We start from the raw sequence: 17,042 nt of genomic DNA, 5'->3' as shown, positions 1-17,042 counted from the left end.
CATTATAGTGATAAAGATGCTATCATATTGTCAGCTGCAGCTAAACCTTGGGTTTATGTAACAAGTAACACAACATTTTCACCCTTACTAGGGATATATTTATTCTTTGTGCAGTGAAAATAACATCAGATAAATTTAAGATAATGCTTTCTCTCTGTATATGTACATATACATAAACATATGCATATATATTGGATTATTGTTTCTACAATCTTAAATTTTATAATATTATTCTTTGTCATAGGATATTATTTTCTTCATACAAAAAAACAATTAGCATGGGAAAATTAAGGCTATCTATATATTCTTAAAATAGGGGGGCATGTTAGGGAATATATTCTTTAATTATCCTTTATTTCTTTATGCCTATTACTACACCCAAAATGAAAGTTACCAAAATTGTTGGAGTACATTTTTAGCTGTGCACATGAACATTAAAATTGGTAAGATTACAAAACTATTATAGACCCTTTTCATTCTGATTGTTGGACAGTTTACCATGAGTTGTTTTCTGAAAAATAAAATAAAATAAATCCTAATGGTTTCCTCTGCTCACTAATTACAGCAGACCATACAAATTATTTTCTTTCTCATGAAAGTTTTCTCTAACACACTGCATTTTTGCTTCAATTCTCCAAGGGAAGAAATGTGGATTTGGTGGGAAAGGCCCACCCCTTTCTACATGTCTGCTTCCTTGAACTAAAGGAACACACCCCCTTACATTCTTTGAAATGTGTCCAAGAAGTACAGAATCACAAAAGCAGTGTATTATTGACGAAAATAGAGGATAAATTCAGTGGCAGTCAAATATTGTTACTATGCTTTGTGTTTTAATCAGAGAAATAAATGATAAACACATATGTAAAAGAGCAAACTACGTTCAGGTCTAATATTTGTATTTTGATACTCTGGACATTGTGTTAGGGAAGAAACTCATGAATGATTGTGTGTGTTTATGACTTGAGGAACCATCCAGGAAGGGGGCAGAAAATGTGACAAGTTTTTGAACACATCTCTCAACTTTAAGAACAGTTAGGGAGCCACTGCCCTCTTATAACTGTAATAAAGAAAATTGTTCCAAAAGTAAATTATCCGTCTTCCTAAGGTGAATTAGAGAGCTGCTCGAAATTGCAGACATGCAAAAGAGCCAGGTCTCTGCTTCCCATTCTAAGGACAGCACACTTGCACTCTACAGCTGGTGACCCCTAGCTTCTACTTCAGTACCCGATCTGGCTCATGAGAGGCTACACTCTCATGATCATCCCGAGACAAGCTTTTCTCTTGTTGTTGTTTTGGTATTTTCTAATGAGGCAACGCCCTCTATATTTATGGAAAAATGCGTACTTATCTTTATTGTTTTCAACTTCTACATAAAAATTTACAAGTGTACAGACAAAAATTGATACCTCTTTTGCGATAGCTTAGTGTTTAAATGCAACTGTGAGTCTTCGCTATTTTTCTTTTTTTTTTCATTGGGCATTCAAAGATGAACTCGGCTGTGTGACCTCTAGGCCCACAAAATGGAAGCTGTGCTATTTTGCCTATTATTTTTCACTTGGAATAATAATGAGTAAAAATGGAAAACATATAAATTGAAACTAAAGGTAATAAACTTCTTAAAACTTAGTAAAATGTTGTTATGGTCAAAGAGAACCTGCATGTGCCACAAACCCACACAGAAGAAACACTGAAATTTCCTCTTATTATAATGATACTCAGAAAATTAAAAACATAAATACTAATTTTATGCATCACAGAAGATGTAGGCAATGAAAATGCAATGTTTACATTTATGGGTGACTCAGTATTTTATTGTATGAGACACTAGGAGGCATCAGTTGGGTGAAAAAGGACTTCAATTTTAGAAGCAAGAAATTACTGAAGAGTTGGATGTATAAGAAGTTAGTTTGCAAAATGTTATTATGTGAATCAAAACTTTATTCTCTGAAATAAACACTCAAGCCATATTTTTTTGTCATAAATTTTTTCTTATATAACATTCATGAGGATATATATATATAAATATACATATGTGTGTGTGTGTGTGTATGTGTGTGTTATATGTTGCATATTAATTAAACACCTACTCAGAAGTGTTTCAAATGTGTGGGTTCATAACTATGTAATTACACATTCTGATGAAGAATTACTGGGTAGCAGAGCAACATAATGAATATTGACTACTATACATTTTCTGCCCAATTACTCAATACCATGAAGATGTTTTATTCTGTGGCAAATTTTGCTCTGTACTCTTTACAACACTTCTGAAAAGGTTTGCTGCATATAAGCCTTATTCTGACAGCAAATTCATATAAACAGACAACTTGATGTCTGGTTCATAAAAAAGTGATAGAACTTAAAATTTAAGCAGTGCAGAAGCTCATAAAAAGGTATATTTTCTGTTACTGCACTATAAAAAAAAAGCCTATTATTTGAAAACTGAGTTTGCACTGTTTGAATGGCCCTTCATGCAGATGAAGCAACAGGGCTGTGGCATACTGATCTAGCAATCATTGGAACCAGTGTGTCTTACCCTTCCTCAACAATCGGCTTTTATCTTTGTCTTATCAGACTAGCACGTGAACTGTGTAATCTGCCTTTTGTGAGGTGCACAGACTGTTGCTGCTCTGGGTTTGGTGAATGGCTTCTGTAATCTGGTTTGATTTCGTAAAGGTGACAGATCTCAAGGGAGAGAAGAGTCACACTTTACTGAGGCAGGAATGTCCATGTGCCCATGAGATTAAGCTGCATGCTGAGCACTAGAATCAGAGTCATCTCTTCTCCCCCAATGACATACTCTCTAAGGATCAGGTACCAAAGCCCTTTACTGTACCCAGCCCATCGCACTACGTGTAAAAGGAACACACACATCTTTGTGCCTAGACTGTCACATTATGTGAAAAAGAGACATAAACATCTTTGTAAGTTTTAGATATTACCTGGAAAACATTTTTCTCAGATTTGCTCTTAGAAGAAAAGCAGAACTTTACTAATACTCTTTTCATAGTCACTTTGTGAACCTTAATTGTATATTAAGTTCCTTTATGTTGCCTAGGTCATGTCCTAAAACCTATGGTTCTCTTTTTAACAAGCAGTCACTTTTTTTTCATGTAGTGCAAATATTGCTGCAAAGACATATTCCCATTTTTGTCACTTTCTGAGACTTCATAGACTGGAAACATACTGTACTTAGAGTTGGGAAATAAAACCACAAAATACACTATAATAAACAGAAGTAAGTCTAAAAAGACAATGTTACATATGTCAAGGAGTTATTTAGTACAGTTCTCTATAAAAGAAATGGAAATTTGATGAATAATGTATTAGAAAGGTATGGCTATGTATTCATGCAATTTATTGATTCAGTAAGGTAAGGGCCAAGGAAAGAAATTAACAGATATCAAAAACAATAGAACCCAATATTTTTGCAGATTTTATTTTCAAAACCTTAGAGAGTCACTTTCCTACTGGAATGAGACATTTCTTTAAACATTTGCAAAATAAACCTGTTTACAAAGAAACACAGAGGCAAGGTGCAGCAAGTCTCTGTGACTTTTCTTAGAGCTGCTCTGTTTCTAGTCAGAAAAGTTAACATCTGTGATTGCATACTTTGAAAATATAACTAACTCTGCAAAGGTGGAAAATCAGTGTTTACTGATTTTATGTGTTCATTTGTTACTGAAACCAATACCAACAATATTCATATTTAATAAGTAATATACTTTAATATTATCTTTCAATATGCATGACAACAAAGATATAAATAGTAAAATACTGTTTTTATGGAGTCTGAAAAAATATGCTAAACTTTCCCAAGCTGTGGGAATTTATACAAACCGTAGGTTTTTCTAAACTTTAGAATAATTTAAACCAAAGATAACTGCCAATTGTTGCCCCCTTAACGTGACTAGGAAATCAGATTTTGAATTAAAAAAAATTAAGTGTATTTTGATGAACGCTGTTAGAATTGACTGAAGGGTCGGACACATGGTTAAATGTACTTTCCTACAAAAAGAAAAATACTCATTGATTTAAGAGATGTTTGTTTCCTCTTGAGATAGGAAATCAGATAGGAACATCTTTTACCTTTTAAATTATGAATCCATTTATTTTAGAACGATTTTTCAACTTAATAAGTAGTGTTATTCCTCTACTGGCAGACAATATGACTGAATGGGTTATCTTTGACTGAATCCTTAGGAAAACAAACAAAAAATACCACTTGTGCCCTACTGATACATAGAGGACATTTTTTTAAAGGCTAACCCAAACTGACATTATTATTATTATTTTTTAGTTTAAGAGACATTTTAGTTTTACACTAGAGATTGCTCATGTATGCAAAGGTACAATCACAAAGTATGGTTCACAGGTGGCCACATCTCTATGTCCTAGCCAGTGTCTATGGAATTGGAGTCATAATCCATATAAACATCTTTGCTCTGAAACCACAATTAGACTGCAAGGTGCCAGTGAAAAGGAGTCCAAGCACTTTGCTCTTGTTTCTCCGGATGGCCCTATAGAGATGGCTGGAGTTCCCTTTACAGCACTCAGAACACATGTGCAGTGCAGCCACTGAGCATTTCCCAAGACAGTTACTATTAGAGTTAGTATGAGATTAACAATAGGAACATGCACTTGTGTCAAAGCAGTCCTCCACTGAGGACTGGCTGAAAAACTGGTGGATACTGACTCTACTCACACTGTCAGAATTTGCATATAAAGTGTTTTATACAAAAGACATCCATTCCTAAAATGTGAAGAAGTAAGCATTTCATGAAGAATAGCTACTCGACCTAGCACAGTGAGAAAAGATTCAGATATAAATTTTCCATTAAGAACACCCTTGTTCTGGGAAGGAAATAGCATGAGCATTACATTTAAATACTTGCATAACATGCAGTGGTACAATAAACAATGTCCCTACGTTTACATCCTTCTTTTATGCCCAACTTTGTCATTTAGTTTGGTAACTTTCATCCAAGGGCCAAACAGAAGGCAACTGAAGTGACTTAACCTTGTTTGTTTTTAAATAACTTCTGATGTGACTTGATCTAAACAAGTGCACATGCTTAAATCCAAACATGGATTGAGAACTGTGTATGGACTAACACGGCCAGGGTCCTACTTTTTTGTCCCCACCAATGAAGGAGCTCTCGACCGGCCAGCACTTGGGTGAGGGAGGGAGATAGATGCACGAAGGTAGACTGACAGCCAGGCTGTAGCTTCAACTAATCCAGAGAATTAGTGGCTCAGAATCGTAACCCTGGGCACATCAGTCTTTGAGGAGACTCCTGGGAACATCCTTCAACGCTGAACTAACTGCTGAATCTCAAGGCATCTACTCAAGGTCACGGAAGAGTCTGAGAAATGCTAAAATCCACCCTGCTCCCGCACTCTCCTCCTATCTCACATGCTAATGACGCGAACTAACTTCATGAAACTTTAAACACACTGGAGTGACAGAACCGAGTCAGGAGTGATTTCAATGACTGATGGTAAACGGATACGACCATCTTCAAAAGTTACTTTCAGCCACACATAAGGAAATCATGGAATCGTAGGAAAAGAATGCTTCCATCAAGCCTCAACTTCAGCCTTCAGAAAAAGGGTGCAGAGATAGACCCAAGCTGTGCAATGTACTGGTGTGCATTTCAGACAATACCCAGGCTATTTCTATTTCTAATTTTTTTCTTTTTTTTTTTTCCTTGAGAAATATCAGAGGTACTTACATGAAGGAAGACCCGACCAGATAAGTCCTTGGGATAAATATGTTTTTTCCTTTCTTAAGAGAGAGGGAGAGGAAAAAAAAAAAAACAAAAACAAACAAACAAAAAAAAAACCAACAATAATCTTTACTTCGTCCAGCCTCGAAGCGCTTCTCCACCTGATTCAAACCTGCAGTCACGGCGGCGGCGACCCACACAGAATCTTCAAAGTCAATCCAATAGCAGCCCGAAGAAGATGTCTGGGTGTACGCGTGTGCTCAAGTGTCTGTGACTGCGAGCCGGGAGCTGCAGACGGTGTGTACGTGTGTGCGCGCGCCGGGGGAGCGCGCGGGGGCAGGCGCGCGCGGGCCCGCGCATCCGCGCGCCCCGGAGCCGCTCGGAAGAGGAGGAGGAGGAGGAGGAGGAAGGAGGAGGAAGGGGAGGAGGTGGACAGGAGGAGGAGAAAGTGGCTCTGGGCGGCCGGTGGGATTAAAAGTAACCAGACTCGTCCAGAAAACTGCGTCCAGGAAGGAAGGGACAGGAGACGTATTGTGGTGGGGGGTGGTGGCGGTGGTAAGGAGAGCAGCTACAGCCTTTGAAACATCGCGTAAGAAAATAATAAAAAAAAATTAAAAAAAAGAAAGAAAGACAGAAAGAAAGAAAGGCGAGGAGGGTGGAGAGGAGGGGCGAGGAGGATGCTCGGGAGCCGGGAGGGGCGGCCGGGCGGCACGGAGCCCGCGGGGCCGGGGTTCGGAACCACCAGGGGCGCCCCCCGTGCCGGGCTCCTCCTTCCCCCTCTTCCCGAGCCCCCCGATTTGGCGTGGTGCTCGCTCGCCTTTCTCGGGGCGCTGCCTTCTCCTCGGCGCGCCTCGCCCGCCGCCACCCCCAAAGCCTCGCGCTCTCCTGGGCGCGAGCTGGGGAAATCATCAGTTTCACTCTCGCAAAAGGGGGGCGGGACCAGACCTCGGAGCATTTTTTAATAAAACAAACAGACAGCAGCTCCCTGCTCACCCCTCCAGTCTCAACTAGATTGATAAATTACTCCACTACACTACTTTAATTATGTATATGGTATGCAGAATAAATCACTGAACATCAGTACCTCAATCAAGCACTTTTAAATGATAATTGCATCTTGGTGAATCAATCTTTCCATGCCTGACATTTTGCTAATTTTAGTTTTTTTTTTTTTCTTTCTCTCTCTCTCTCTCTCTCTCTCTCTTTTTTTTCCTTTTTACCGTGGGGGTAATGGCACATGCCATGCGCAAACCTAATGACAATTCTTTATCGCACGGAAGGGAGACGGCGGCGCGCCGAGCTCCGCGGCGGCCCGCGCCTCTGCAGAGCCCGGGCTGGGGAGCCGCGAGCCTCCCGCCCGCCCGCCGCGCGCGCACTCCCGGGGGAGGCTGCCAGCCAGCCAGCCAGCCAGCAGGAAAGTCCTTCTAAAGTCGGGATCTTCCCTCTGACCAATAGGAGAGCGACCCTAATAGCTGCTCTGGTGACTCCCTCCTCCCCCTTCTTGCAAACGCGTTAGCCACTTCGTTCTCACCGCGGTCCGCGCGCGCCTCCGTCTCTCGCGCGGAAAAGCCGCGGTCCGGGATGGCCCGCACTCCCGCCTCCCCAGCCCAGCCCAAGCGCTAGACAGTGGGCCGCAAGGGTCCTTGAATGTTATAATAAAATAACCACCAGTACTTGAAATCTCGGCTTCATCACGGCGGTGGTGATGGTGGGGGGCGAGGATAAACTTTATAATCAGTTTGGAAATATTTTCCGAGGCGAATTGCCCCTTCTTCCTCCCTCACCCCTACTCTATCTCTTCCACACCTTACTGGACTTCATCCAGGTCATTAACATGTAAACCAAACCAAGTTCCCAAATGCATTAGTCTACCCTAGCCGATAGCGGGTGAATTCACTTATCCTGAAGGCTCTCGGCAGCACAGGAAGCAGAAATAGAGACAGATAAGGAAAGAGACTCATGTGAGGGTTTAAGCATGCTAGACAGTTTTCCGTAGCAAAAGTGTGTGTGTGTGTGTGTGTGTGTGTGTGTGTGTGTGTGTGTACATCCCATATTTAGGAAAAGCCACTGGGGATGAGGACCTTCCTGCCCTAGGCAGTTACACCACACACACCCCAAAGCCAAAGATAAAACATCAGCTGGTACACAAATCATAAAAAAGACAAGATTGTATGGAACTAAAGATTGAATAAAACATAAATATTCAAAACATATTTCTTTTAATATTGTGAGGAGGAAGAGAAAGTTCACAGGGGATCCTCACAATGAATGCAAAAGAGCAGACAACAGCAGTATATGAAAATATCCAGCTAATTAAAGACATTTCCTCACTTAAAACAATGCCTTTCAGCCCTCTGTGTTTACCCCGATGACTAGCTGCGTTTCCTGTTCAGTGGCTCAGTATGCTTTAGGAGACTATTTTAATGCAGGAGGCCAGTGTGGCTCAGAAAGTCTCCTGCCCCTTGTGGGGCTATTTGAAGTTGCTGTCTTCTCTCAGAAGAATGAAGGTAGCAAGATACTTTCATAGGCAAGGACAATTACAGCCGAGCAGTCTGCAAGATTGTGACTCATCACTATTGTGACGATTAGTAGCGAGCAGGTCACTTATTACAGGGAAGCATGGCAAACTGTCATGAACCAGAAGCCATGTAAAGAACTTCTTTTTTGTGTGTGTGGCAGATCACTACCTATAATAGCTTATGTTTGTCTTTCACAGGAAGAGCGTTACTGCTGTGAGTTCATGGTAATGCGGGAAAGAGCATCTGCATCAGGTTTGCATTCAAAGTACCTCAAAAGATCCAAGTGTTTAAAGATGCATAGTCATGTTGAATACTAAGGTGTGATCATGTTTTCTTAAGGTTCACAAAATCCCTGACAGAGTAAATTATCTGATTTACTGTCACAATGCTTGAAATTAATGCAATGAGTTATAACGGCCTATTTACATAGGTAAATGGACATAGCCAATGTGTGGATTTCAACCATGCTGTGTTTGATGAATTACAGAGGGTATTTCTATTTACCACAGTGGACTTCATGTGTAAGTTTATTTTCTCTTACAAAGAAACTTTTTAACCTTTTCACATTTTAAAGAAGTATTCATTATACATTTACAGAATTTAAAATATTTAATAAATATTATAAAATCTATAATTATCAATGATAGTGCAAGCATTCAAAAGTATGTACAACCCCACATTAAGCACAATTTGAAAATTATTTAGATCTAAAATATATTGCAGTTGGCTTTTTAAATATGATTTTCCCCTCAGCAAACTGGTTTCTTAATTATGTGTGACCTAAGTTAGTACTGGCATTAATTTCACTCCCATTTAAGCCTTTGGAATTGAAGTGGAACAGAGTGAAATATACAGTAGACAATTATCTGAGCTTTAAGATATTCAGTAGCAAGCCATGTAATGGTTAATTCAGAAAGTGCTTTGTATTCTCCTGTAAAAGACTCCTGACTTTTATTTACTTGTTTATTTATTCATTATTTATCTACCTACTTAAATTTACCCAAGCCCTACCTATTCTTGGTACATAATCGTACTTGGAAAGTAGCAGAATGTTTTCTTGTGCAGCGAAGAGCTTGTCCTATATATTAGGAGTCCTGTTCAAGATTTGTACCTGGGGATGTGGCCTGGTGGCAGAGCTCAAGGCCTTTGCTTTGGGTTTGAGCTCTGGTTTGCTTATGTGTTTATGTGAGTTCTCCAATTTATCTCAGCAATATGCACTTTTGAAAAGAATATCCTTTAAGTTATTGGAAGCTAGAAGTCTATCCAGTTAGATAAAAGGTGAGTTTTCTGTAAGGGAAAAAAAAAAATGATGTCTGGGTTACTATTAAACCAACTGTGTGCATGTCTAATTATCAAATATTCATTTCATTATTATAAGTGCTTTATTTTAAATGTAAATACACATTTTTCCTCTTAAAAAAAAACTTGGTGAGCAGTGCATATATTTACAAAGCCAAAAAAGTTGCAGAGTGCTTGGTGATTGGTGACTCAAGTCTAGAGAAAGCTAATATTCCAGTTTCTGTCTCACCAGCTAACTCCACCCTCTTCTCTTCTCTACCTCCCTACATTACAGCCACAGTATAAGAAAGCCCTGTGCACTGGGCCTGCCTGCTTTTAAGCTTGGCCCACGCTGAGTGTAGCTCTTGAAGTGAGCTTTAAAAAATTATTTTAAGTGAGCTGGGGCGGTTGCCACAGCAACCCACCCTGAGATGAAGAAAGGCTATAGATTAATCTACCCCTCAAGAATATTCAAGTGCATAGTATTTGCTCTTCAGCCAGAATACTTTCAACACAAACATGATAATTGAATGTGGAAGTTCAGAAAAAAATATAAAAGCATAGGAAGATACACATTCCACAGCATGGGACACACTTCAAACATTCTGTAGTTGCACTTTAGATGACATACATAACTTTCCACGAGGTGGTTCGGTTGTGTGGACACTTGCAAAGGTAGGCCTTGAAAGATGCTGTGAGCTTTAAGCAAAATGGCACAGGACTGCTGATGATATAATGAATGCAACAGTTATTTAAGTCCATCACTGTGATACAAGGCAACACCACAGATACCTTGAGGACAAAGACACTGGTAGCTTTCATGTATGATAAGTTGACAGGGGACACAGATGTGGTCACTCACCATGTACACTTTTCACTGCCAGTCATCTGCCTTCCATTCTTTACTTCATCTTCATAGAGGTTACTTCACAGTTTGCAACTTTACTATGGCACCTTAAAATGTGGGAAAATATATAAAAATATAAAGTTAACTTTTTTTTTAAAAGGGGGCATTAAGGTACATTTAAATCAATTTTGAAAAGTTCCAGGGTAACGTGATTTTAAACCAAAGCAATGTATATTCAAGAGAAAAGAATAAAATGGTCAACTATGATCATGCTTATTTATCATTGTGAAAAGAAAGAGTGCCACACATCTAAATTTCAAAAGTCACCAGGTACAGCTTTAGTTTAAACAGCTTATACAGAATATAGACTAACTCGATTAGGAATTTACACCATTCGGAAGATGTAAGTACATCAAGGGGAGGTTTAATATTATTTTTTTATCACATATATAACATTCACATATTTACCTTTATTTTGTACCTTTAATTTTTATGTCTGATAAAGAACTATAAGGACAAAAAGTCAAATCCATCATTTCGAAAGCTAATAAAACTTGTCAAATTGGGATATATTTGCCATTCTACCTAAGTTGCTGAAAAGGCTTATTTTATGCATTGCCTAAAGGCTGATTTAAAATACTTTGGGATTAATGATGTGGGTTCAGTAATGTTTATGAATTCTATTATTAATAATACCTTAACCTTCCAAGCAGTGTTTGACTGTATGGAGTACAGACAAATGCTCTGTGTTCTACTCTGTGTCAGACTAGCTTGGGTACACAAACGAATCTCTTCTTGGCTTCAGAACGAGACTAGTCCCAGAAAGAGAACTAACCTTGAAACACCAGACCACAAGGGGCAATATCCACTTTCCCATTTACACTATCAGGGGGACTTTGCATAGTGAAGAGCCATTTAGAAAACCTATTCATTTGAGCTGCTGTCCATAAGATTTATTTTTATTATGTTGTGCCAGAGTTAGAAATGAAGAATGCGGGCCATTTTGGTTTTAGGGGTTATGTTAACTGAACCCGTCTTTTAAGCACAGGTCCACAGTGAGTTAGTCTGTAAGCTTAATATCTTAGGCAGTGTCCAGTTTTCTGGGCCAATCCCTTTTCTACAAGATCTGCTTGGGTTTAAAGTCTATTCTTAAGTGAGAATCATGGTATGCATCTCCCAAGGCCTTATCGACCTTATGCCTAAAAGATATGTTAAGGCTTTAAGTAAAGCCATTACAAATCAGGACATATTTCCTCTTTTTTTTTTTTTTCCTACCAGTAAGTCCAAATAAGGCTTGGTCGGTAATTTGCTTACAAGTGTTAATGATTCAAACATATCCACGTAGCCAAACGTAAAGGGCCTTTACGTTCACTTACAAACTTGTTAAGTGCTTACTGGAACATTGGTTCTATTCCATTTCTTGAAATATCACTGAAAGCTTATATTTAAGGAATGGATATTCACACTTCCCCTTTTAACCATTTCCTTTAGATACCTTACCATGTCTGTGCCCTTTCATTTTGGAAGACTTTACCAGGGAATGGGGTAGTAATGTGTGCTTAAAAGTCTCCACTGGCATTTTGGTGCTGGTTTCTTTTGTTGGGGAAGCAGAGGGCCACGGGATCAGGGCGCAGGGCCCCTTAAGACCCTGGTTTCTGCAGCTAGCTGAGGTGAGGTATTGATCGTAGGCAGCGGCCATCCCTCCGGATGATTTGCGTGCCAAGTGGATTGGTGCGGGCTGGGCGGACTTGCAGGGCGCAACAGTCGCATCGCCACCCAATTACTGCCGGTCCTCCCCTCCAGCACGGCTTTCAGCACCTAGGCACTCTCTCCCCAAGAAGATTGCTACTTCCTCCCACCCACTTTTCTCCCAGCGGATGGGATGCAGCTGAGGGGGCGGGGACTCTTTCCCGGCGAGTTTCTAGAGCTCCGAGGAAGCTAGTAGGGGTGAGTGCGCCAGCCACGTGCGTGCGCCACGGGGAGGAGGAGGCGGGCTCGGGCCTCCCGCGGACCCGCTGGGCCTGGGCGCGCCCAAGGGGTGGCCACGCTGTCTTGGCGCGGGACAGGAAGGGGTGTGTCGGCCTGCTTCGGGTTGGGGAGGAAGGAAGGGATGTCATGGCTTGGTTGGGTGGGTGTTGGGGGGGGGGGTGGCAGGGAGAAATCGGTGGCGTGCTGATCAAGAGGGCGCGTGGTGGGCTCTGGGCAATGAACGAGGGCGCAGCGGCAGTGGGTGGGCTCTGGCATCACTCGGCAGTGGTGCTAGTGATTCCCCCCCCCCCCACCATGCCCGCCCCACCCCGCGTGGCCTGGTTTTAGGATCCTAGGAGTATTTGTCCCACGTTAAGTCAAAATTGGTCCCAAAGAGCTGAAGATGAGCTCTGCAGGACCTGGGTAACCCCCGGGGCCGAGGAAAATGACCTTACCCACACCCACAGCGCACAAAGCGCTGGCACGCGGTCCGCGGCTGCGGCGGCGCGGAGGGCAGGACGCGCGCTGAGCATGTTTGCAATCCTGGGCGGGCAGCCGGCTGCGGCCCGTCTGACCACCGCCCTGTCCTGGGACGTGCACGGTTCTTTCTTACCTAACTGATCAATACGAAAGGACAAGGGCTCAGAACTGGATTTAAAGCCTAAGCCTTGGGGATCAACAGAATTATCTTCAAAATCTAAAATCTAACCACTAAGTCTAGTAGTTAAGTTGTCTATGGTAATGTGCAGCTCTACAAAGTAGAAAGACAAGTGCGCTCCTGGGGAGAATTCCCAACAAACCAAACCGTTTGTTAACAGGCAAAGACAGTGGCCGGGCGGGGCTGGCGGGGGTGGGGTTGTTCCACTGGGAAATGTAGACTCCAGTGAGGTGGTTTGCCTGTTATTTGCAGCAAGTCTGGTGGAAAGAACAGTGTTACAAAGGGCATTGTGTGTGTGTGTGTGGCATACCACTGTATCTACCAAAAGTGTAAAACCACTATGTCCCATTGATGCTGAAAGCCTCAATTTTCACCAGTCTGGTCCCTACTATCCACTTGGAGCTATGTAAATTATGTGGGATTGGATAAAAAGAAAAGTCCATTTCCCCATTCACGCTATCCTTATCTCAAGTGCTTGGCAGCCAGACATGGGCAGTGGCTGCTTTTAGATGGGGAGATAGTGAATGCTCTGCCATCACTGCAGCATTGCATGCTGGGATCCCTGCTGTGGTATTTAAAGTTAGGATATTAGTTAAAATAGTATATAGTTTTCGAACAGCCTCCAGTTCTATTTGTGATGGTAACGTTGAAAGTTTTAGTCTGAATTTTAGGAGCTTGTTATTGCAAAGAATTCTGGGAAACACCTCACCCAATTTTCACTTAAAAAAAAAACAAAAAAACAAAAAACAAAACCAGGGACAACAAACACAAAGAAGTTAAGTAAATCCCCCAGAGTCACGCTATAAATCTGAAATGATTAGATTCTCTGATAGGACCCAGTGTATTTCTCAGAACCTAGGCCACCTTACCTAGGTTGGCTAGGCTAACTGACTCTAAAGAAAAGTGACTTGTCAGATTTTAGGCAAGCTGATCCTTTACAAGAGGAACACACTGCTAAGTGTTCATCCACAGGGAAAGCTGTGTAATAAAAAGTAAGGTGCACAGGGAATAATGCTGTCTCCCAAACCTAAAATGTGTGATTGATAGCATCAGACAGTCATATCAGATCTTTGCACAAAGAACAATTGTGCTATTATATTGTATTTACTTGTGCTTAAAAATTCTGAGGAACTAGCCTTCTCCTTTTATAGTTTTCATTTTCTTTTCTTTTTTTTTTGCTATGCACTATACTTTTAAAATAAGAGCTAAAAGGTAGCATCAAAGTTAGGGAAGAAAGATGTTATTTAAAGTAGGAATGTCTAGCAAAGCAGTCTTAAAATTAGATAAGATATATCATCAGATACATCGATGATGATGTGAGTAGCATGAAATTTGACCAGAAGTCTTAACAATGTGAACAAAACTAAATTAAAAGTAATTTATGAGAACTAGAAAGAAACATATGCATTATGGAGTTTTAGGTCAAGCAAAACGTTTCTAACTTCAGTCAGTAGTTAAGATTTTTTTTGCCGTAATTTTTGTTCTACATTTATTATTATTTGAGGGTGAAATGTTAATATTAATTATGTTATGGTAATTAACCCTTAGTGATGACATTTTAGTTTTCACATAAGAGTATTCATGAATTATAAATACTGTTTAAAATTGTAACACTAGTCTTTTGATATTGGACTTCTGAAAGGATCTACATTTGAATGATCATATTGATTTATCAGTTGTATGTGATAGAAAGGATTCTTCTCATACTATCTGAAATCCAAATGCCTAGGAGGAAATGTTTGTCTACCATGAGCTTTCAGACAAGGCAAGGCCTTAGCCTCTCCATAGCTGATTAATGAAAATGCTGGTGGAACTTGGAAGAGTCTGTGTTATCAAAAGCCACTTGGCACTATCACAGAGTAACTGCGATTATTCACATTTTGCCTTTTCCCAGGAATCAGTAATAACCTCATCTATAAAATGTGGAACACAGTGTGATATGCTCAAAACACTGGTAGGAGTTTGAAATGAGCTCTTCAACATATACCTGCACATATACCACAGGACTGTGAAAGTGATGAACTTTAGTAAAAGTCCTTCTTAATATTGTGGGAATAATTTCCACTTCTGTACCATTAACTTCCCTGTTCATTCATATTGTGGCTTTCAAAGCAGAAGAAAGTAGGTCATCAGGGAAGATGGGAATCAATTCAGAACGAGAACTCTCCTTAACTTTTACCTTTGAAAAAGTGGAATGCTCTTTGACTTAAACTTCTACAACTTAATGGTCAGGAAGCCTTTCTTTTCACATGCAGGGAGCCTCCAGGCTACATTCAGTCTCCATCGCTATATGGTTCCTTCTGCTTGTGAGCAGTTGCTGAGAAGGCACTTGGAAACTCCAAGCCCATCCTCTTTTCACCCCATTTGACCTTTGGAATGCAGTTGTCAGCCAAGAAGACATTGATATCCTCAGTCTCCTGCTAGCTTGAATTCTTGAGGGCATTGCCTGCTCAGATTGTCTCCTGATGTCATTCCAAATGTCTGATGGCCATCTATGGCAACTGGGCTGGGCACAGGCTTCCTGGGAAGGGGGAGCCCATGGAATGCCTAATGCAGGGTTCTGTTCGAGAGACCCGGAAACAGATTTCTGCTGGATGTGTGATCAGCGTCACTGCTGTGTCTAAGGAACTGTACCACTTGAAAAACGAAAGCCATCGTCACCTTTGCAATTTTTTTGTTTTAATAAAGTCTTATGTGGGATGTTAATATTTCCTATTGATTTCATGATGGCAACAACTGTATTTTACAGGAAAAAATAACAGATTAAGAACATTAATAAAACTTTTACATGTGGCAATTATACTATCAATTCTTTTTTAATTGTTAAATTTATTTTTATTAGATATGGACATGCTTAGTACACAAACAACACATGTTGGTACCATCCTTTCCCTCATCCCTGCCCCTTTTCCAAGGAGGCCTTCCTCGTTGGGGATGCAGGTCAACCCCATGGGGATTGTGGGTCGTGCATTGTGGGGGCAGCAGTCAGTTATGGGGGAGAGGCAATGTCTCTGTGCAAAATGTCCCAACTTGTGGCTCTAACAATCTTTCCACCCCTCTTCTGCAAAATTCCCTGAGCCATGTTGGGTTATACTATCAATTCATATTAAGAACATTCAGTGAAGACAACAGTCTAGAAAGAAAAAGGGAGCTATGACAAGATGTATTTTGTTCCTCTTTTTAGGTAATTTCCCAAATGGTTCTAATTTATATGGGAACTTACCTTACAATATTTATAACATAAAATTTTAAATCAAATGGAATATTATATTTATTTTTTAAGAAGGAAAGAAATAGCATGAATAAATTTTTGTGCTTCCAAAATATAATAATATTTAAAAAATAAGGGTTTTCATCATTCTAATTTTCTAGGAAGAAGGAAAATTAGTTTTCATTGTTTTGGATGAGGTTTTCCTAAATCATTTTAGAAAAAGGGAGAATAATAAGCAAAATGCAAAAATTTCAACTTGAATCCATGATTAAAAGCAGTTTGTTTTACCAGCATATTTATTGAGCTAAAACCCAAAAGGGTTGATTTCCTATGGACTGTGATTTATCTTACTAAACTTACACTTGAGTCTTACCAAATCAATACAGTTTTAATTTTAATGTAATATTTAGAGCAAATATGCAAAATAATGCTGTCTTCTTAGAGTGGGCATGAAAATATGTAGGTCAAAGTGGTTGACATTTCATGGCCACTCTCCCTTTTGCAGACACTGTATTAATTGCTCAATGAACTTTATCCAAGCAATTTTCTCTTAGACAAATACTTTTATTATTACCATTTTATAGACTTTTAAGAAGAAATGCGTAGAGAACTGACTTTACCTCTCTAGGAGCACATTGCTCATAAACACCAAAGAGCATGAGACAGATTTATTCATTTTCGAAACTGTTTTTTTAAAAAATTATATTGTTATTTATTTATTTGCAAACAGAAGAGGCAGAGAGGAACCAGACAGAAAAAAAAAAAAGGTGCACCATGGCATCTAGCTGCTGCAAATGAACTCCAGATGCATGTGCCCCTTTGTGCATCTGTA

At 40.1% G+C, this 17,042-nt stretch overlaps 1 protein-coding gene and 1 long non-coding RNA gene across 10 annotated transcripts in view; one reads left to right on the top strand and one right to left on the bottom strand.

Moving 5' to 3' along the window:
* The window catches only part of Mef2c (myocyte enhancer factor 2C), a 155,999-nt gene extending 149,964 nt beyond the window's left edge, over window positions 1-6,035 (bottom strand). For 3 of the 9 annotated variants that reach the window (XM_045133463.1, XM_045133466.1, XM_045133464.1), the window contains exon 1: window positions 5,736-6,035. The gene's annotated coding sequence lies outside the window, so the exon portion shown is untranslated. The remainder of the gene's footprint in view (window positions 1-5,735) is intronic. The other 6 variants (XM_045133468.1, XM_045133467.1, XM_045133470.1 and 3 more) reach the window with 3 other exon arrangements.
* LOC123454683 lies at window positions 5,229-15,799 on the top strand. Its single transcript, XR_006633440.1, has 3 exons — window positions 5,229-6,026; window positions 8,446-8,500; window positions 14,894-15,799. It is a non-coding gene; the product is annotated as an uncharacterized LOC123454683 (long non-coding RNA).
* Window positions 15,800-17,042: the final 1,243 nt, after the last annotated feature.

The sequence above is a fragment of the Jaculus jaculus genome, chromosome 14 (assembly GCF_020740685.1).
Source record: "Jaculus jaculus isolate mJacJac1 chromosome 14, mJacJac1.mat.Y.cur, whole genome shotgun sequence".
NCBI classification, from domain to species: Eukaryota; Metazoa; Chordata; class Mammalia; order Rodentia; family Dipodidae; genus Jaculus; species Jaculus jaculus.
This window is presented reverse-complemented; position numbering and strand designations above follow the sequence as displayed.